Raw genomic sequence first — 23,053 nt, 5'->3', positions numbered from 1 at the left:
ACATTCATATCCTTAGTTTTGCCATATTTATTGAACATGAAAAGACTCTCATCTGAAAATAAAATATAGTAGTATATTGTTTCTAATAAAGTTATAAAACAATGATGAAGCCATCATGTTCTAATGAGTTAGCTTAGCAGCTAAGCACAATTGCTGCTGAGTCTGGTGGTTGAAGATCAATCCCCAGGACCTACGTGATGGAAGGGAAGAACCAGTTTTCATAAACCTCTACAAATGTCTGATGCAGAAGGACACATCCATATACCACACACACACACACACACACACACACACACACACACACACAATGCATTTTTAAAATTTTAGCTTAATAATCAAAGCATTTTAAAGCTTGGTGTAGCAGCTAGTAATTTAGCATTAGTAATAAGAAAGCAAGGTAGACTGCCAGTCTGAGGCCACTCTGGGCTACACAGTGAATGGATCTTAGGCAAGTCCGGCCTGCATAGTGAGACCCTGTGTCAATATGGAAACAGCAACAAAAGCAGATTAATCTTATGTTCCTAATGAATTAAATCTTTGCTTTTATTATTGTGTTGTACATTTCTCTTTTTTGTCCTGCAGAATAAAGTCTGTTGACTTTTTCTCATTACTGAATTTTCTAAATTCATTGCTATTATACAAACAGATAAATAAATAAAAAATTCAAAATTGGTAGTGACTTCTGAGTTAAAATGACAAAAAAGCCCCACTTCAAATACTAAATACCATCTCTACAAAATCAGGTTGCATAATAACATTATTGAGATTTTCTCATTCATTCAATACTACATATAATAAGTAGAAATGGAACGTTATTACATTTAACAGGGAAATTAATATTTTAAATTTCACTTAATTCTTTCTTATGTATAATCATGGAGGACACATATTCGTGATTGAGATTGTCTAAACATTTTAAGAATGACTTTTTAGAAACATAATCTAGTATTTTGGGTACATGCCCAAGAGGAATTTAGCTGTGTCATATAGTAAGTAGATCTATTTTAAGTTTGTTGAGAAGGCCTTCAAACTGATTTACATAGTGGCTACACCATTTCACACTCCCATACAACATCAGTGTATAAAGATTCTCTGCATCCTTTGCGGAATTATATGCCGTTTACATTCTTGATTATAATCATTTTCACTAGGGTGAGAGAGAGCTTAAAAGTAGCTTGATTTTCATTCCTTTGTAATTAAGTAAGAATAAATGTGGGAAGAAGTCAGAAAACTATAAAGGGCCCATGAGACAGAAAAAAAAAAACAAAAACAAAAACAGGCTTTCAGAAGTTGAGGTTGCGTGGACAGCAGAGCATAAGATGTGAAAAGGGGAAGAGAGAATTCTTGGAGGTAGGTGTGGAGACTGGGCAAAGCATTGCCAGGATGGCGGAGGAATGGCAAGAGGGAATCACGGATCAACGGAGCCTGCGAGTTTTTCTCATCATCATTTTTTCAGAACTGTATGTGCACAGCATTTACCTTATATTCTATAACATATAGATAAAATTTATGTTTTTAGCACTTGTATTAAATACTATCATATATGTGTTAGGTAAGATATACAGATTTATTTATTCAGCATTTATGTAATGTTAAATATATTTATATATTCATACTGTACTTAAAACATTGAATTGTATTAGATATTGCAGTATATAAAATATATTGACATAGCATATCATCGTGTTAGATATTTGTACTGTCTGATTTTTGCGTCAACTTGACCAACCTAGAGTCATCAGAGAGGAAGGAGCATCAGTTGGGAAAAGCTCCATGAGATCCAGCTGTAGGCATTTCCTCAGTTAGTGATCAACAGGAGAGGACATGGCCAATTATGGGATGGTTGTCTGGGTTCTATAACAATGCAAGCTGAGCAAGCCAGGGAAAGCAAGCCAGCAAGCAAAATCCCTCCATCGCTTCTGCGTCAGCTCCTGCCTTCAGGTCCCTGCCCTGACTTCCTTTGGTAATGAACAACGTTGTGGAAGCATAAGCGGAATAAACCCTTTTGTCCTCAACTTGCTTTTTGGTCATGGTGTTTTATCACAGCAACAGAAATCTTAAATGAGACAATATTATAATACAGTGTTTAATCATGAGATAAATGTTGCAACAGTGAGAATTTTTAAATCACAGATCTTTTTTTTCGATTAGGTCCTCAGCCCAGAAATTGGCTTTTTTCTTGTTGTTAGCCATAGGGGTTTCTACTGCAAGCTGTACATGGTGACTGAGCAGTTCTCAAATGCCACAGTTGACACTGTGTGATACCTTACGTTAAAAATGTTTTACTAATCTATTTATTAACATGTCACCAAATGAGAGGTGAAACAATAAGAAACAACAACAAATAATATAATTGGTACTGCACAAATGATTTAATTAATGAAAGTTCTTAACAATTCCACAATATGTTATCTTTTTAGTTAGTAGAAATCAGCCAATAATAGAAAGGACTGACTAGATTATTGAATTGATTAAGAGCTATTATGAGGAAGCAAACAGTAGGAATGGTAAAACTGAAGCCCGACAGCTTAGATTTTGTGTGGTCTTCCTGGGAGAAAGTCTTAGAGGCTTTGTCTCCAGAGTGCTATTGCTGGTGTAAGGGGAATCTTTTTTGTTTATGTATTTTATTTTATTTTTTTTATTAATTACACTTTGTATCCCCCCTGTACTTCCCTCTGTCCTCCCCTCCCAATCTCACCCTCCCTTTTCCCCACTCATGTCCCTCTCCCAGTTCACTTATAAGGAAGGTCCTCCTTTCCTTCCCTCTGATCCTAGTCTATCAGGTCTTATCAGGAGTGATTGCATTGTCTACTTCTATGGCCTGACTAGGCTGCTTCCTCGCTCAGGCCAATCAGTTCCTGTCAGAGACAGTCCCTGTTCCCATTACTATGGAGCCTACTTGGACACTGAACTGCCATGGGCTACCTCTGTGCAGAGATACCAGGCCACCTCCACAAGTGGTCCTTGGCTGGAGTATCAATTTCAGAAAAGACCCCTGTGCCCAGACTTTTTGGATCTGTTGCTCTCCTTGTGGAGCTCCTGTCCTCCCCAGGTCTTACTATCTCCCACTTCTTTCATAAGATTCCCTGCACTCTGCCCAAAGTTTGGCTATGAGTCTCAGTATCTGCCTCGATACCCTGAAGGATAGAACCTTTCAGAGGCCCTCAGTGGTAGGTTCCTGTGAAGGGGGAAAGTTTTTAAAAGAAGATCTTTAACTTATGGAGATGTGCTTGTGCAGAAATGTGAGGTTCTAGCATGTTTTCTTTCTCTTTTGTTTCCCAGTCATTTCATCATATGCGCTCTACATGATGTGCCATTTCACCATGTGCCAGCAGAATGAAACCACTCCACTTGAGACTTGAACCTCCCAAAATCAAAGCCAAAATAAATGTTCTTGGCTACTGACCTCAGGTGTGTAATGATGGCCAGTCTGAGGAGCACAGGCAGGAAGATGCTATAAGACTATGGCAAACATTGCCTTTACTGTCACAGACTCTCAGAAAACCCAACCATATCTTAGAAAGCTGAATTGCAACAGACTCTAAGAAACCAGCCTTGTTCTACTTGGATACTGTGTGCTGGTGGAAAAAGGGAAAGAAGGATTGTAGGAGCCTGAGGAGACAAGAAAACCCACAGAATCAACTAACCAGGGTTCACAGCAGCTCACAGACACTGAACCGCCTACCAGAGAGCCTGCATGAGACTGACATAGGCTCTTTGCATATGTGTTACAGGTGTGTAGCTTGATCTTCTTGTGGGACTCCTAACAGTGAGAGCAGGATCTGTCTCTGTTGTTTGCCTTTTGGACCCTTTCTCTTACTGGGCTGCCCTGTCTAGCTATAATAGGAGAAGAGTTTCCTAGTCTTACTGCAACTTGATATGTGATGGCTGGTTGATATCCATGGCAGGACTTCCCTTCTCCTGTAGAGAAATGAAAGAAGAGTAGAGGTAGGGAAAGGGGAAGAGAGGAGATGGAGGAGAAAAAAACTATCAGGATTTAAAAAAAGTAAAAATTAAAAAATAAAAGAACATGTTTTTGAAATCAGTGAGTCCTGAGTGCTTAATATTGTGCCTGTCTATTCCTTTTTCGCTAATGAAGTGGCAATGATGAAAGAGAGCACCTAGCTAGGTCTCATGAGCTTAAAACAGTGTGCATGATCTTCAGGTCCCATAGCACCTGAGCCTGGTGCTTCATGTGCCTCTACTGTATTAGTCATGTTACATTAAGAGCAAGCTATTCAGCAATCTGGTTATAATTCAGAACATACTCTACATGTTGAGTTCAATTTTATTTCTTGTTTCTTTCTGTTTTCAATTTGGGTGGTAGTAGCTTTAGTGTGAAGCTTCCAGATTCAATGAATTTTTTACATTTTTTTAAAGACGGGCACTTGAACTATGTAGAACCATATAATAGGTTGATACCCCTTTCTTGGGCATTTTAAAATATACAAACATATTGTAAAAAAACACGTATTTTATTTAAAAAACATGAATGGGGTTAGTAATTGTTAATCTCAACATAATATAAATGCAGGTTGATGCCATTTAATTTGTCACATTTCTTTTTTTTGTTGTTGTTGTAAATATTATACATTCAGTCCCATAGAATTGCTATTGTAGTTATATAAAGGACATATCTTGGTGGCTTTATATTGTTCTTTTAAGAAAAAAAAAACAGATCAGGGAAGAAAACAGGACTATGGACAACTTTCTGATAACTTTTTGTAAACCAAAATTGAGTTGGAAATGGCCATCATCCAAATTCATCACCGTGGAGATCACACAGATGGGGAGATAAAAGTCACCTCACGTGAGCCCTTTGACAATGCTCAGCCTTTTGTTCAGAACCTCAGGTAAGCCACCTGCATGCTGATGACATCACAGAAGCAAAGGCCAGGGGCTGATTGCTGGATGGGTGCTCTTTATTATCATATATCAGGTGTCACCTGCAAGTTCATGTCTCTGGCAATGTGACAGAATCCATCTGTCATCTACTCATGGATCTTAGTCAATTTTCTCTGCTCTTTGGAAACAAGTTGTATATTATGTGAGAGCAGTAAAGAAGGAGTCAGACCATTTTCTGAAACTGACTGTGAAATAAACATGATAACAGTTAAAGAAAACGAGCTTATGCTTTCTACACAATACCAGCAAAGGAAAAGTCCAGTTTCTCCAATGCTATGCTGTATGAAACTGCAGCTGCCTAAGTGTAGGGAATCTGTTAACAGGTCTCAGTAAAGAGCTTATACAGCCAGTGAGGCACACTGTTGGCACACTGTGGTGTGTTACAGAACCAATTGAATCTTTAAAAGCTCCTTCAACTGATGCTGGACTCACACCTTCTAAGATAATCTTCAAGCTGTTCATACTCGTTCTGCGAGTAATTGAGGTGTTTAACTTTCTTTGAAAAAGCCCCCAAAGACTGAGAGTCTAAAAGTGAGAATGGACTATCTTGTTAGGTATAAAACTCGTTTCTAGCTTTGGTACACTCTGCCTAACAAAATGAAGGATCCCTATTTGTCTTTAAGCCTTGACCCATCTTCACAAAGCCTCCTTTAGCAATCTCATATGCATTCTTAAAATAATAATAATAATAAAAAGATCAGCAGAGAATTTAAGAAATTTCAGAGATTCTGAAAATGTTTCACAAATGCCTAAGTTGGGGGTCAAAATAAAAAGTATGTAGACATAACAAACAAAACCTGTTTATACAAGAAAAGTGTTTTGTAACTTCTGAGCAAAGAGAGACTAACAATAAAAGGGACCATTTAAATAATTGGGAATATTTCTATCATTTTAGATTTGGTATGCCATTAAAATGAGGGCCCATATTTAAATGGGAATTGAGTTTCCATGCTTTGAAGAGTTGACCAATATGTAGTAGATTTGTCTATTCACAGAAAATAATAATAATAAGCTTTGTTTGGGTACAGAACAGCAATCTCACACTGGTACCTGGAAGGGTGTGTCATTTTGTGTACCTGGAAGTTACGATTTTTCTCAAGATAAAAACTCTGAGGTATAACATCTGATGTTTTTCACAATATTTGGAAAGCTAGAGAACTTAGTTTTATGTAAGCTTTGGTAAAGTGAGTTTAAATGCATTTACCAAAAGCAAATTCAGTGTGTGCAATGCATTTCTCAGTTCTGAATTGAAGTGGACAATTACAGAGTTGGTATTACAATGTATGCCCCATTACAATAGGCTTGATTCTGTGAGAAGCTCAGAGTCTCTTTCAATGTCAATTACCAGGCAGGGTTTCCAGACCCTGCATTTGTCATAATTATATTTGAATTTGTTACTGCCTGATTAGAGGGTTGTCTGATTCTACTTAGATTGAGAAACTCAAGGCAGAATAAAAAGGATTGGTGAGAGCAAAAGGGATCAAAGAGACCCTAGCCTCATCAAGATTCTAGCTTTTGAAAGCTATAAAACAAATAAAAATGAATCCTAAGAAATAGAGTCAGGTGGCATAAAAAAAAAGCTAAATGCTGCTGGGGTTGCATTTAGGTTGCACACACACCTGTGCAAACCTACTATAGAGCTATAATGGATGATTATTAATCCATCAGTGATCTGAATCAGCCTGATAGATTTCTCTTAATGGTGAATTTTATTTTGGGTAATGTGCAATAACTTGGACCTCCCCATTCACCCTTCTTTCATTTCCAGCAGCATCAACAATGTCCTATATAGGTGAATATAATATTTATAATGTATAACATATAAATAAATATTGAATACAATAAAATATTGTATTCTATATAAATAAAATACTTATATTTTATTCTAATGTCACATTCTCTGTTCCTAGGGTTCTGATCATGGAAACTAATTCTGTTTTATCTGCTCTTACACCTGGCCCCCACCACTGGGATAAAAGTAAGGGTCAATGTTATTGTGTTGTCTTACTTAAGAACAGGTACCCAAATGCTGTCTGCATAGAGTAGTGGGCAAGCCTCATGTTAGTGTGCACAAGATCCTGTATGAGTCATGTGTGACTTTTCCCAGGGAGACTTAACAAATATCTCTTCAAATAGGGTACCTTGGGTAGGATATCAACGATAGATCAAAGAAACAAGTTCATCTATGTCTAACTTGGTGAACAAGTGAGTTACTGGGGTCACTTACAGGAGCCCAAGTATCTCAATTACTTTTCCTACTGCTGTGATAAAATAATATCACACAAGCAACTTAAAAGATGAAGGGTTTGTATTGGCTCACAAGTCAAGGAAATAGTCCATCATGATGGGGAAGTCATGGAAGCAAATGACTGAGGCAGCTCTTTAAGAAGCAGAGTGATGAATGCTCATGATCAGCTGGCTTTCTCATTTGCTTTGAGTTTGGGACTCCAGCCCATGGAATGGTAACACCTATATTTAGGGTGGATCTCCTTGACTCAATTACACCAATGAAGGTAAGCCCTTAGGAACATGACTGGATGTAGACAGAATATCTTGTGTATGATATGGATACATTGCTTGTCAATTAAAAATACTAATGGCCTATAGCTGAGGCAAGAAATAGGAGGTGGGACATCCGGTAGGCAGAAAAGATGCTGAGATAGAGGCAGCTGCAGAAGATTCACTAGGGAAGATGTGAGGAGGGTAGCTGCATAGTACCTGAGCAGAGGTAACCAGCCACATGGCAGAATTTAGATTAGAATAAATAGGTTATTAAATGATCAGCTAATCAGGGAATCAGCCTAGCTATATGGCCTACATGTTTGTAAATATATTTTGAGTCTTATGACTTGAGGCTGGGAGGAAAAAACTACAGTAACAAGTGGACTCTAATGCAATATAATTAGATAATCCCTTATAAGCATGACTGAAAGTTTGTCTCCTATGAATTTATATATTGTGAAGCTAACAATCTATTTTAACTCTCAAACCTCCACCTTTTTTTTCAAAGGAATGCCTAAAAAAATCACTTTATATTTGTAACCTCTACCTCTTGTGCCTATAAGCTCATGGTCAACGCAGAAAGCAAAATGCATGTAGTTTAATTTCAAAAGTATCCAATGGCCTTCAACATTGCCAACACCATTTAATTGTCCGAAGTTTCTTCTGAAATACAAAGCAGTAGCTTAGCTGTGATCTCCTATAACATAAAAAAGGAAGTTATAAATATCCAATATTCAATGAAATAAAGTAAACATCCCTTTCCTAAAAGGGTGACAGAGGTATTCTAAGAATGATCAGGACAAAGGACGATCAAAAAGTAGGAGAAAAAAAAATAAATGTCAAGTTTTGCAATTGCATGCCAGGCAATTTTGGCTCCTGATGGAATCAGTTGGTCTTCTAATGGTCTGTGTAGTCTCAACACTCATCTCTGCTGTGTGTAGGACACATAGCTTTTCCACTGGGTCAGCTCTACTCTTTGTATGTAGATTGTGTCTGAGGAGGTTCCATTTCTTTAGCGTCTATAATACCCTGGTATCTCCATTGCACTTTAGACTTCGGCTTTCACAGTGTCATGCAGTGACCTGTAAGGAGTCTTCTTGTAGAAATGCTGACCTTGCCACCTACTTCCTAGCTTCAGATGAAACCATGAAACCATTCTCTATGATCCCTTCAGCCTTTTCTCATCTCTGAAAAACCAGCACCATGTGGACAATGCAACCTCTTAACAATGAAACCGTGTACAAAATATTACATATTCTGATTCAGCCACATAAATTTGTATTTTCACAGTTCTTTTTTTTTTTTTTTTTTTTTCTGGGTGGCGTGCAAACTCTGATGTCTCCTGAACTTATTAGCCAGTACAGCCACTTTGTCCTCAGTTCCTTGGGCCTCAGCTTCAATAGGATTTATACTTATTTTCTTGTTAAATTTCACACTTATGCATACTTTTTTTTTACTTACCAAACCACACAATTTTAAAATATATTTTTATTCTGCTTTCTTTTCTATGTCCATATAAATCTGGGTAAATAAAGTGCTCAATAACCATACAAAAGTCTGAATGTCATGAAACTTCTTCCTTAAAGCAAATTTTTCTACCACTTTTGCACACAGTTTCATTCAAGTGTTTAGACTCTGTAGAGAATATTGCCTGATTCACTGCAAGACAAAACATGAACGGCTCGTAGTCCAATTCTGATGACATTCCACCAGCTGGCCTTTTCCATCCACCTATTTACCCTAACTCTGGTCATTATCACTCCCACTAGAGCAGCCTATTAAACATTGTAAATCATCAGCTTCACACTGTTTTATATTCCTCCACAAACTAGTTCAGAAGGCCTAGGTATAACATGGTTAGACTCCTATGGCAATGATCTCACAAAAATAAACTACAAAGTGTTTGTCGAGGCTTATGGATGGAGGATACAGTCTATCATGGTGTGTGTCTGTGGGGGATGGATTGCAGTAAAAGTAACAGCTTATATCTATGGTAGCAGAAGAATAATCTGCTTCCTTACATACTAGGAAACTAGGGAGCAGAGACTGATGGTGTTTCTCTGGCTTTCCTTTGTCCTGGTTATTGTTTTGTTTGTTTGTTTGTTTGTTTTTGTTATTGTTCTAGGCCCTCAGTTCATGGGATGGTTCCATCCATCCATATTCAAGGTGGATTTTGCCCCAGTTAATCCTGTCTGGCAGGCCTAAAGATGTAACTTCTAGGATTCCAAATCCACTGAATTTAGTAAGGTAGGTTTACCTCAACCAGTAGCAAATACACCTTTACCATTCCAAGCAGTAGAGCTCTAGGCTTCCTCTTCACTGATCTACTGCCAGTCTCTTAGGGCATGGTGTTCATGAAAAGGGACAAGTTCCCCTGCTTCCTTCACATACTTGTCACCACTGTGATCTGATAGTAACAAGCCAAGTCTAGAGCCGCAAATGTACATGGCCAGGTAAGAAATGTTTGTTTCCTCTTCTCATTGCTGCTACTTCAAGGTATTGTCCTCACTGCCAAGATCCCTGCTGGTGTACACTCCAAACAAAGTCTTGCTGTTCTTTACACTCAGACACTTAACGGGGAAAGCCATTAAACAGGACCACTGAATGACAGGATTCCTCTGTGGATATGAGGATATGTGGATATGAGGCAAAAGCTAAGTCTGGGTGTTTCTACACCTCATTCTGGAAAATGCAACAGCGATAATGACTCAACCTCTCTTTGAAGCCTCTTGACCCTTGTCTATTCATAAAAAGACTTCTTTCACATCATACAGTATTTTGGATTTGCCCAAACATCCAAACACTATGAAAGACACAGACTTTAAGTTGTGCATGAAAGTTGTTGTTTTCCTTTGACTTAGAAAGAACATTAATTTGCAAAGCTGAATACTGTCTTCAGCTACACATCATTTGGAATCTCAAGAGAAGACGTTTCCTTTTTACTGCCTGTTTTCCCTTGAGTTATTTTCTGCAGTTGTAAGATGGAGTTCAAAATTGCTTATTGGTTGTTACCTGGTAAGGAGGTCATATTTAGTATTAACTGCATGATTACTGTTCTATATTTATACTTAAAGGGCATTAACATATTTGTAAATGTTGCATAATGGGATATTTTGCTAATTTAAATTGCAAAATTAAATATAAAGAAAATACCATGTATTTATTACAGTATCCAAGAGTCGCTATATCCTTTTATGTCTCTTTAGAATTTTACCATTAGCCATAAAAATAGAGAGAAATGCCTATTAACATGTTAAAGGAGTGTCACACAGCCCAACAGTTAATATAGAAGATATTCACACATCATTCTGTGCCTTGTACAATGAAATTTAAAGAATATTATCCACAGGAGACACATTTTTAACTATTATGTTATCATTCTACTCATTTCAATGAACATTTATTTATTATGTGTGTAGTTTATTTCTAAAATAAAATATATATTTTCTTTTTCCTTTTTTTCTTCTTTCTCTTCTTTGGTTTTGGGTTTTTGGTTTTGTTTTGTTTTGTTTTTTTCCAGCCAGCGCTTCTCTGTGTAGCCTTTACTGTCCTTGAATTCACTCTGTAGACCAGACTAAACTCAGATTCACAAAGATCTGCCTGCTTCTGTCTCCTGAGTTCTGGGATTAAAGGCGTGCACCACCACTGCCTGGCTTACAGCACCTTTTAGTGTTTTTGTAAATGACACTAGACAAATGAGGAAGACCACGTTCTACTCTCAGATTTACACTGTTTAAAAATTGTATTATGAACAGGTACAATCCTGTAATAATATGAGTTTAAAAAAGCATAATAATCTAATCTTCTCAGTAAATATTGTATTACACACCAAGACACAGTCTTTAAATTTCCTATCACTCTGCTAAAGAATGTTTTGTTTGGTGCAATCATGCAGGTTGTTGAATAGGTTAATTTGTTTCTCTCACTGATGTTAAATGTGAATGGAGTGGTGTCATCTGATAGCAATTGCATCAGTAGTTTTTGAATGTTTACAGTCTAGTATGCTTCTCAAAACACATTTTTTCCTTTCCTATTGGAAGACAGTATCTACATGATTTCCCCTAATTAAACCTTTAAACAATACTTTTCTTTTTAATTAAAAATATTTTATGTGTGTTGGTATTCTGCCTGTGTGCTTGTCTGTGCACTACGTGTGTTCAGGTTGCCTGTGATATTTCTCATCTGCTGGAACTGCAGTTACAGATGATTATAAGTCACCATGTGTACACTGGGATTTGAACTCGGGTCCTTGTGGAAAGCAGCCAGTGCTCTTATATAGAGCCATTGCTCCAGACACATTAACCCCTTTTAAAGGTAGAAGAGATTTCTGAGTAAATTTGGACAAAGATGCTAACTTCATCAAATAGAGAAGAAACATAAAGGGGAGTTTAGCCCTGTTCCCGCATTCTAATCATGATTAAGATCACCTAGGCTAGTCAGACTTGGTGAGTCCAGAGAGCCTGTCCCTTGCTCCGTGTTACCCTTGTTGAGATGCACAACGCTTGACTCCTTATTTGGATATTATTTTCTTTATATTTCCTTATATCCCAGCATCATCCAAGCACCCACCCTTCTCTTCTCTGCCATGTTTCTTTGGGTTGCTACCCCAGTACTTAGAACTTTCTGCCAACCAATATTCTAGGCATTGCCATTTGGCTTCCTTTTCTTTGGAGAAATTTCCTAACCAACGACCACACCCTAATTTCTACTGAGATATTTAATGCAGAGTCCCAAGTCATCTATTACCAACAAGTGACATATTTATTTACTTATCCATTAAAAATGACTTATATGAAAAGACCAGAAGGCTCCAGGCACTGACAGTCCAAGTGACACATTATGTATCTAACTGTCCTGATCTCAAGAAAACTGTCCTGAACTTAGTGATTGTCAGCAACTACATGTTCCTCTTTCACCTCCTCCTCTCTTATGCAAAAAAAATCTATTTTTTCAAATAAAAAGAAAAGTAATGTTTATATCTGATTTTAAGTCCAGCCTGTACACGCTCTATTTCAGTCTCTCTCTATAATACTCTTGGGATAACTGAATTACTGTCCCTACATCTTACTTGTTTCCTGCCAGATTCAGCTCTTGTCCACGAAACAATTCTATGTCGTGATTTAATTCCATCTCTCTCCACATCCACCTTAAGACTTCACTGTCCATAACCACCCACTCCTGGTTCATTCCTACACTGTGGCATGGAGATCTGACTCAGATTCAGGGTTCTCAGTATGAAACCTTTCCATGCTTCTGATTAGAGATGGGCTGCAGGCAGACATGTGCCGACAGCGCACACTTTTAGAACTGGTGCCTTTTCTCATCTGTACTAGGAAACCTGAGCCAAAGATCGGCATCTGCTTTCATTTTAAAACAATTTTTAAACGATGTATTTCCTTTAATATTTTGATCAAGAATATAAAAGTTTCAGAAATATGTAAACAAATGAAACAATGATCCCAAATCCTATTCTGAGAGAAAAAAATATGTATTTTCTTTCTCTTTCATATCTCTCAAGAACATTCTAAGAAATATAAAAGATAAAGGTAAATATTTTGTCATTATAATCCTTATCACTGCCTACTAGTATTTCTGTCTTTGAACAGCCTTCAGAACAGTCTTAAGAACATAATGTCCTCATCAGGCCTGATAGAAGGTAAATAAAAGCTGTAAGGGTAACTTGCCACTGGCTGGAGCTAAGGAAATGAAAGAGGAGTGTGTGTCTGTCCTTTCACCCCAGCTGACTGCTGCAGGGCCCTCTTCTCAGATCTCTGTTCCTGGGTTGTGGGAGTCCACATACGATGCTCTTTAGCAACACTCTGAAGAAATACTACCACAGATTTGAATGATTGCATATTTCTCTTCTTTTCCTTATGGCACAGAGCTTTGTCAAAGTTAAAAAAAAAGTTATGAATGCGCACAGACTTCTTTCTTAAAGAATATGATTATAAACATTTCTCTCTGACTAAATGTATACATCTATTTGCTCCTAGTTTTTGGTGCTTTTCTGAGAAAATGCTGTTGCCCTAAAAGTAATTCTGCTGTTACAAAAGCCTTACAATAAACAAAGGAATAATAGAAGGTACCAACGAAATCTAGTAGGCAATTAGTATTCCTAGTAATTGTGGTGTAATTCTAGAAGCTTTTGGTAAATGGTGACCATAATCACAAAGATTAATGAGGGTTAGCAAAGGTGGAGAATCCAGATGCTGGCAGGATTCCCACTCTCCAAGTTACAGTGAGCACACAGCAAAGAAACATGGGGGTGAATATGATAATTAATAGAAAGGTCATCCTCGGTGTCTAGTTTTGAGTTTATATCTGAAATGTGGTAAACTTCTAACTATGTCCTTAGAGTTGAGAAAAGAATTCAACTGATAGACATGATAGACAAGCTTATTAATCATTTACTGTATCCTGTAGTGAGATAAGTGCCCACAGATACCAAATAAGAAGAAAGTCCTGCTTTTTTTTTTTTTAAATCTAGCTGTATATAATCTACTTGGAATGTAAAGGAATAGATATTGAAAGGTAGTATTCAATATAATACACTGGAAGCACTAAACCAGGCATAGTCAGCAAGCTTCTGGAGTCTTAGACTCACAATTCATATGACAGAATTTGGAATAGCCCGGGATTAATGTTTAAAGAATGCATGTTTAGAAGAATCAGTTATGAGACAATTACAGTGAGAATTGGAGAATGAGTGAACATGCAAAGAGGCTTTAAAAAGGAAGCACTAGGCCAGCAGCATAACCGGAGAAGCCTAAACCCAGAACATGATCCAAATGAACACATAAGAACTCAGAAGTGGAGATCAACATGATTTGAGCGGTTTCAACCAAATGTAATGGCAGGGATCGTACTTGCTTACATCTTCTCATATAAAAAGAGACAAAGGAATCCAAACCTAGATGTTCAAGACAGACCTGCTGAGAAACAAGGGTTAAAAGGCATGGGGAGTGCAAATTATGAGAGCTTTGAAATCCAAGCCAACAACTTAGATGTCATATAAGGGGACTTGTTTAGCACTGTAAAATTCCTATATGATAGAAACAGGATGACAGATTATGGAAATATTTGTAAAACAGTCTAATCATAGGATAAATCAAGGAACTATTTTCGTGTTTGTTACTTTAAAGTATAAAGATCATTCACCTATTATATCTAATTAAACAAACAAACCACCTTCATGGTTCTTGTCACAAACACTGCGACTGGGGTGCTGAATGTGCAATGAACATACTTGCAGCACAAATTACTCATTTGAAGAAAGTGAAAGGATTTCATGGAGGAAATGAAGATTCTATTGGAAAATGGAAATACTCAAGTCTCTTACGTTGCCAGTCAGTTACCTTAGTAAGTGGTGAAAGAATAAAGCAAAGCCCTCCCTCGTGTTTACACCAGAAATTATCACTTGAGGCAATATCTTGTTTCAATGTACATTTGCTTGGTAGGCAAAGAAGATTGGTGAAATCACTCTCTGTAATTACTCTGAGAATGCTTCAGTTTCTTCGCTTCTAACTAGTTATATCAAAAGGAAGAAATACTTTCTAGATCTTCAGGCCAGTAGGACATCAAATTATAAGACTGAAAGAAATCATTGTGAAGAGATGTTCAGGCAGAACACGGTTTCTGGGATGATTGAAAAGATTCCTACTAATCAAACAGGTGACCAGCATACATCATCTAAATTGGTGACTCTCCTGGACTGACACAAGTTAGCACTGGAAGATGTCAAAGGTAACTCTCACTTAGAAATATCACCCTGGTCCCCGGACTTAGAACGCCAGGCTGCCTTACCTTCCTTCATCCTGACTATTGGTGTGGATGCCTGGCACCAGTAGCTCTTCAGGAGTGTGTAGCATGTGGCTCTACCACAATATTGATAGTGTAAAGGAAAGACATGGCAAATTAGGGAAACTTACAGATGGGCTTGATACTCCAGATTATCATCACACTGTGTTGTTGTTAAATAAAATACTTTCCAACTGTTCCTCCACTGCTTCTGTGTCACAGCTAAAGAGAAGTGTGTTCTGGAGGGTCCATTTGAAATGCAGTTATGGCATGACAGTGTTTCGTCCATTTTACAGGTAAAATAAAAGTCACAGAGGTCTGCCTACCAGCAATATTAATTTATATAATAATTATTTTTTTGTTTTTCCATTTCCTACTTTCTAATAGGGGTTCTGGGAAATAATGTATAATTTTCACACTCAGAGCACTCTCAATGCCAAGAATTATTTAGTATAAGTTTTTTTTAATTGAAAATAGATTTTTTTTGTCTTATAAAATACATCCTTACCACAGTTTTCCATCCTTCCACTCCTACCAGCAGCCAACCCCACCTCCCCTCTTTCACAGATCCACTCCCTCCAGAAAACAACAAGCCTCCAAGAGAGGACAGGCAAACGGATAAAACAAGATACAAGACAAGGCCAACCCCTTCATATCAAGGCTGGAAAAGGCAAATAAGTAGGAGGAAAAGAGTCCTAAGAGCAGGAAAAGGAGTCAGAGATACACTGGCTCCTATTGTCACGAGTCCCACAAACACATCACGCTACTAGCCACAGCATCTATGCAGAGGATCTGGTGCAGACCTGTGCAGGCCCATGCTTACTGCTTCAGTCTCTGTGAGCCCGTGTGAGGCCCGCTTAGTTGACTCAGGGGGCCATGTTCTCCTGGTGTAGAAGTTTTTAGTAAATTCATAGAAGTTACAGATTTTTCCTCATGTATTTATAAAATATCAAAGTGTTTTCCTGGCCTACCTTCTTTTGTCCATATTTGATATTACCAAGTCTTTTAAAATACATTAGGAAAATATGTTTACCTCTATCCTTAAATTTTTAAGCTTATAAGTCTTTTATGGTAGATTAGCCCAAGACAAGACAAGAAAGGGAAAAAAAAAGGTTTCTGGAAAGTCTGTGACACTCTGTTGACCAGAGTTGTCAGAGCTGTTACCATAGCACTGGTCATTTGGATTCCCATATATGGAAAGAAAGAAGCCATAGTGACTTATGGCCAATGCAGTTGAGTGTGTCATCTGTTGTAGCTTCAGATCATAGACACAGTAGTTTTTTCTGGTTGTTTTGCCCTCAGTCGAAGAGGAAGAACCACTAAGTTGAGCAGTGGCTTCCTTTAACGAACCCGGCCAGACAGTGCAGCCCTCAGTTCCTCCACAGCTTCTCACCAGTGTCTCCTGACAATCAGCATGGATGCAGGTTTCTTGGCCAGCACAACAGAAGAGCAGAGATCCCGTAAGGATGATGAATTTCATTTTCCTTCATATTCTAACTTCTAAAAGGAATAGAAACCAGAAATGTATCAAGAAATCCCTTATGCTTTATATTTTACTGTTGGAAAAAAAAAAGAACTATAAAAACATGTCTATCACTCTATAACATTGGTTATGGAATATAGAGGGATTAGCTCTGGGTATGATTTGAAAACTTGTATTGTTTAAGTTACTACTGGGAAAATACTTCTGGAAATTATGTGGCAGTAGGTATTGAATTATACATATATATATAAATATATATTCACATATATAAACATATATATGGTGTGTATATTTGAGTGTGTGCAAATACATTTGTATGTGAATAAAACTTGCAAATAAATTATTTTTCACAAAATAATTTGTGTATCTTTTACCTCTGAATTCAATATTATTTATATTTCAGAGGAGAAATATAGTATGTTTACAAATATAATTTGTCTACAAATTATCTCACATCTCAAACCCTACTTAAACAGTTTTCCAACTGCTTCAAAAAGAAACAGCTTAAAAAAAAGAAGAGAACTTGGAAAATGGAGAATTGTGACACATTTATGTTTTATCTCTTCAAAAAGTTTGTTTTGGGGAAAGTATCATTTGGATAAGGATTAACTTAATCAGCTATTTTGAATCTTTTTTTTTTGTTTTTTACTTTAATTTCAATCTCTTAAAAAGAAAGTCTGAGTCTCTAAAAGACCTGAAACTGGAGTGACAAAGCACTGTGTTCAAAAGGGAAAAAATATAGAAGAAAAAAAGAAAGAAAGGAAGGAAGGAAAACAGATAGGAAGAAAAATGGGAGGGGTGTAGTTTTTAAAGCAGCCGGCGGCTGTAAGAGAGATAGTGAAGGCAGCAGATTTGTGACAGAGTGGTGCATGAAACCCATCAGCTGATGAGTGAAAATCCCTGGTTTCTAATTAATCGAGGTACACAGGCCAAGGGATGAAGAGGATCAGGGAAATGAAATCAGGAAGAAGATACCATCAGTCATTTCTGCGGCCCATTGTCATACTTCAGAATCTGCTGTAATGAATCACTCAGGCATTCCACAGATACATTCAAATGGTGGAGAGAATTCATTGTCCGGTGAAGAGTGCTTGATAAAGATCTCTCTCCCCCCACTCTTTCTCAGAAGCCTGTGATCAGAAAAGGAAATCCAGACAGCACAACAGGTGTGCTCTTTGCAAGCCTGCTGAAATCTGCAAATGAACCAAGTATGGAAGAATTTTTTTGTACTATTTTTTTCCTCCCAAAATGTATATGGAGAAGGGATGGGATGCAGGATCTTTGGAAGGAAAGTTTTGTCAACAAAAGGGATTGCAAGGGGAAAAAGTGTGAGCTTCTATGGTTGAAAAATACAATACATGCTCCTGTAAAATCTTCAATAAGAATGTATAGTATAGGGCACCTACGGGACATGTGGGGCTAGCTCAGTCACTTGAATGCATGAATGGACATACTTCCTTCAAGGGACTATCAGTGCAGTAAAGGAAGTCCATGCATGGTCAGAAAACAGAAATCTCATCTTCAGAGTCAGATAGTCAGTTTCCTTTCCATTGACAATCAAAGACGAGGACACATCTCACTATGAAAATTGTAGTCACAAATTCTCCATCTCAAGCCAGGATTCCTCCTAGGTTGCTGCTCTTCTTCTGTAGCAGTCATGTGTTTTAATGGAGAAACAGTCATCAAGACTTTCTCTCTGTACACACTGACTCAACAGCAACTTGACCCAGAACAATCTGGAGACGGTCCAAGTGTTATCTGCCATTAGGAGACAGAAAAAATAATTGTTTTCAAATAACCAGGTACCATACTGAGATGCATAAGGATGGCAGATTCATTTTAAATTTAATTAGTATAATATAGGGTTTCACTGTCTATATTATCAATCACCAAGGCACTCTGGACTTGATAATATTAAATTGTAACACTAACGAGAATTCTACTTCATGATGAAAATAATTTTAATCATGGGTAGATTACAAATCCATTTACAGTTACAGTTACTGAGAATTCTATTATCTCTCTTCTCTTGTGAAAGATGTTAGGACATGTTTTCAGAAAATATGAAAGATTACAAAGGTATGCTGTGTCTACAGCATTCTGAGCCCAGGCTTTGAGAAAACCTCTAGAAAGCTCACACATTGTTGAGATTTAGGTAATGGAATGCGAGGCAGGGAAAGCAGCTGTGGGAACAGGTGGACATAGCCCTTTGTCTCCCTAGCTCCTGCTCATTTTACCGTTTCAGGCAAAGAAAACATTGTCAGGTCTTTCTTTGCCTTGTGTTAGAGACAGTGGACATATAGAAGAACGTGTGTCCAGCTCTACAGTCTGGACAACACTGATGATTTCCATAAACTTGAGAAGATCTGGAGCCTTTCAGAAGCTTTCAACTGGATTTATTGTCAGGGGGTCCATGAGCATAGAAAGATCAGTCCTCAACTTTAGGTGTGTGTGAGCTTCACCTAGAATGTTAAAAAATTCACCTCTTTCATTTCTACCCCCATCTCTATCTATTAATCTATCTATCTATCTATCTATCTATCTATCTATCTATCTATCTATCTATCTGCATATATGCATATACACACATACATACATATATACATACATATTTTGGAACAAAGTATGTCCTTTCGTAAATTAAGTTAATTGAGGTAGCCCTGCATGTCCAACTGATGCCCTTTTTTATCCCCATTTGTGATTTTATAGGAACATCCAGGATATAATCTGTGGTGGCATTTTGTCCAGGACAGCGCTCAGGTGCAATTTTGAAAGATCCACTGATATTTCTATTGTGCAGTCCAGTGTTAAAAACCCTCCTGTCACCCAGTTTGAACCTTCAGAGCCAGTGCTTTGGGTAGTAACTGGAAAGATCCTCAGCTCTTCTAATAAACTGAGGAAATTTGTTCTTAGTGTATGACTCACTTGTTGTAGCTTTACAGAGTTTCAATCATAGAAAAATATCTATTTCTCAAGAACCAAAAGGTTTTACAATTTTGCAAGAAATATACAGCTTCATATAATACTTCATGATCACTTTCTTATATTTCACTTTATTTCTATATTATCAACATTTCCAGATATAATAACTGGAGCAAGAGGATCTGTTTGTTGCTGCTCATTTGTTATTGAATATCTTGTATCTAGAAACATATAACTGGGTAGATATTATTATACCAAGAATTCATTTAGCAAGCATAACCATGCAGCTATTGGTCATTTGAAATGAATGTGAAGTCTGGGATGTGGAAGTGAGAGAATGTGGAATTGATATAACTAAGCATGAACTGTCATGTGTTGATAGTTATGAGGATGAGAAATGAACACATGAGAGTTGATCATACCAGGTATTTACTTCCATATATACTTTATGAGTTTTTATTAATAAAAAAGTTTAAAAACAAATAAATGTACCTGTGGCTTTAAGAAGACACTGATTGAAAAGATACTAAAGGTATTTGAAGAAAAAAGGTGATTGAAATTCAGTGGAAATGAAGTGACAAACTATTCCCATTACACGACTGTAGCAGTTAGATTCTGCTCTGCGGCCTGAGTTCTCTTTCTAAACTTTGATGTTTCTTAGTGCAGGGACATACACTGGCACTGCTTTCTCTACAGGTTTTTGCTAGGAGCATATTTAACTCACATACAATTTGTGCATCACAATAAATGCAGAAATAAAAATGAGCAGTTTCAATTGCCGCCATTACCACCTTCTAGGTATTCTTCACGTTATTGCTCTGTCTCTATTGGAGTTCCCTTCTATCTGGGCTCTTCATTTTTAACCTTTCCCCTTGCTTGAGCACCTTTCCTTGTGTTTTTTCTCCTCCTCTCCCCATTATGGAATCTAGCAGTTAGTAAACACAAATGCCTCCAAACACTTACTTGCCCCATGTACTCTTTGTTTTCTGTAGGATTCATATGTCTTGCATATGTGTATGCATGCCATATGCACAGATATGGAAGTAATTAGCTTTAAAAACCAGTCTATTACTGTCACTTAAAACATTGCCACAAGCGTGGAAACTGCGCCCCACACTGGCTCCCTGCTCTGGCGGAACTCTGAATAGATGACATTTCTAGAGCCTGCCAGCTTTCCCATCCCAGTTTACTGCACTTCGGAGCAGCAGCTTTCCTTCATATGCTGCATATATATACATATTTTTTTGTCTTTGTGGGTTTGTTTTTATCTTTCTGTCCTCATAGCTTAACAATAACTTTGCAAGAAGAAATGTCCACTCTGGTGGCCAGAGATTCTTGGGGCTTATGTCCTTAATTAGGTCGTATGATCTGGGTCATGATTGCAACAGGGAACCTAGCTCAATAGATTTCACTCTTTAGCATCATTATTTAACATGCCTGCTTGTATTCTAAATTGAGAAACGTCTGGGTACGTGTGTAAGTTTAAACAGAATTTTCTTTGAGGCAATAATCTAGGTTTATTGTAGTGTCTTTTGGCATTGAGAGACATAGAGAGCTTTGAGCTGTCATATTTCACAGTAACAATACAGAATTCTGACTTCTGACTTGGCATCACAGAGACTATAATCTTTATCGGCACATTATTGAATGTATAAAACCAATTGACAAAGGGGTTAGAAAAAAGTTGTAAATAAGTGACACCATTTGAAAAGAAGGCATGGCCATTGCACAGTCACCATTTTAATCCATCCACTTTGCAAAATAAATGTTATTTGGACACACTTTATCGGAAAAAAGAAAAAAAAAAACTGACCGGATAGTTTGTGCGTGATCGGTTCCAAGGATTTCTTCAGAATCATCTCTGCAAATATTTATCATATATGTATGTATGTTTGGGTGGATCATGATAAGGTACGGATTTGGGATTTTGGAAACTGAACTAGACTGTCATCAGAGACATTGCCTGATTGGACTGTGCTCAGAAGCAAAGTGCCTTGAGAGGCCAACAGAGAAAGAGGGTGAGCAGGCAAGGCTGGACAGCCCGTGGTGCCAGCTCTAATATCCAGTGCAATTATTTTGTGGACATGCACTCCTTGCCTGCACAGGAGATAGGGCTATAAGTGTATGTTATTTTTTAATTACAAGGGGGGTAGAAAAAATCCTGATGATGGGCTGGAAGGTGCCATTGCATTGTTATTTTTTTCCTCTCCCTTCGTTTGCTGATTATGTGAGCTGGGCTCCTTTGCTAGCCGATGATAAGCAGAATTTCCATGTTCTCTGCATAATTAATCCATCTCTGCCTCTCTTCTTGCCAAGTCGCCCGTTATCGCCGGCACATGCCTGAATTGCAAAAGAATCCGCTCTTCAATTGGAACTTATTGATATTCTAAGAAAAAAAAAAGAGAGAGAGAAGGGGAGAAAAACTGAAAATCCTTAAGTTTAAGCCGCAGATTTTTAAATGGATTAATTTCGCTGCAATCGCAGCCATCTAAGGCAGGAAGGCAGGCAGAGAAAATTGAAAGCGTCTCCATGTTTGCAGAATTGGGTCCAGAACGCTGAAATGTACTGGCATGGCTCTCTTTTAAAGTCAGAAAATTACCATTCATTTACATCACATGAAATACTTTTTTATGCTAGAAATATTCAAGAGTCGTTCTTTAAATGCCTGCTAATGCTTGATAACATTTCTAACTTTCAACGTTTTGCTAGACTTTGATATGACATGATAGGAAAGCTTTCTAGTAGAGAATATTATATCTGTCTTTATCACATACTAGATTACATCATCCTTTTCTTAATCATTCCCAAGTAGTCCTTAAACAATGAAGTCTCATCGGCTAAGTAGGACTTTGCGTGCTGATGGACAGCAAGGTTAGTAATTTATTTTAAACTCTTTCTACAAATGAAATATTTGTTTTTGATTGATTTTTTCGTTCAAATAATGTTCATGTAATGACAATACCAAAATAATAATTACAGTAAGTTCTCAGTAGTTATTGTCTTGGCACTTTCTCAGTCTTACAATAAAGTTTTACTTTTCCTGAGACTCAATTCCTTCTCATTTTAACTTCGGAATCATTACACTTTGAAATCTCCTATGACTTTGAAAAGGACCAGTAGTTGGAAGTGTGCAGTCGAGAATCACGAAGACAAACACTTCTCGGTCCAGGCGCCCAGCAACTTCCACATGAAATGTATAAATCTTGCTTCAATGTTAATGCTCACACTGAATCCTGAAAAGGAGTGTATGCCAATGTCCTAGGTCCTGAATGGAGACTTGCCAAGCCTGAGTCTCCTTGAGACTCTTATTGAGCTTGAGCAATGATTTCATCTTGAGGACAGTTTCCCTAGCCTGCAGCCAAAGCTGGTCTGCAAGGCTGACATGCTCTCAGCTCAGGAGGAAGACATGAAGGAGAGAAAGGGTGAATTCGGATAGTCAAAATA

Source organism: Meriones unguiculatus, chromosome 8 (assembly GCF_030254825.1).
Source record: "Meriones unguiculatus strain TT.TT164.6M chromosome 8, Bangor_MerUng_6.1, whole genome shotgun sequence".
Classification (NCBI taxonomy): Eukaryota; Metazoa; Chordata; class Mammalia; order Rodentia; family Muridae; genus Meriones; species Meriones unguiculatus.
Note: the sequence above shows the minus strand (reverse complement) of the source record.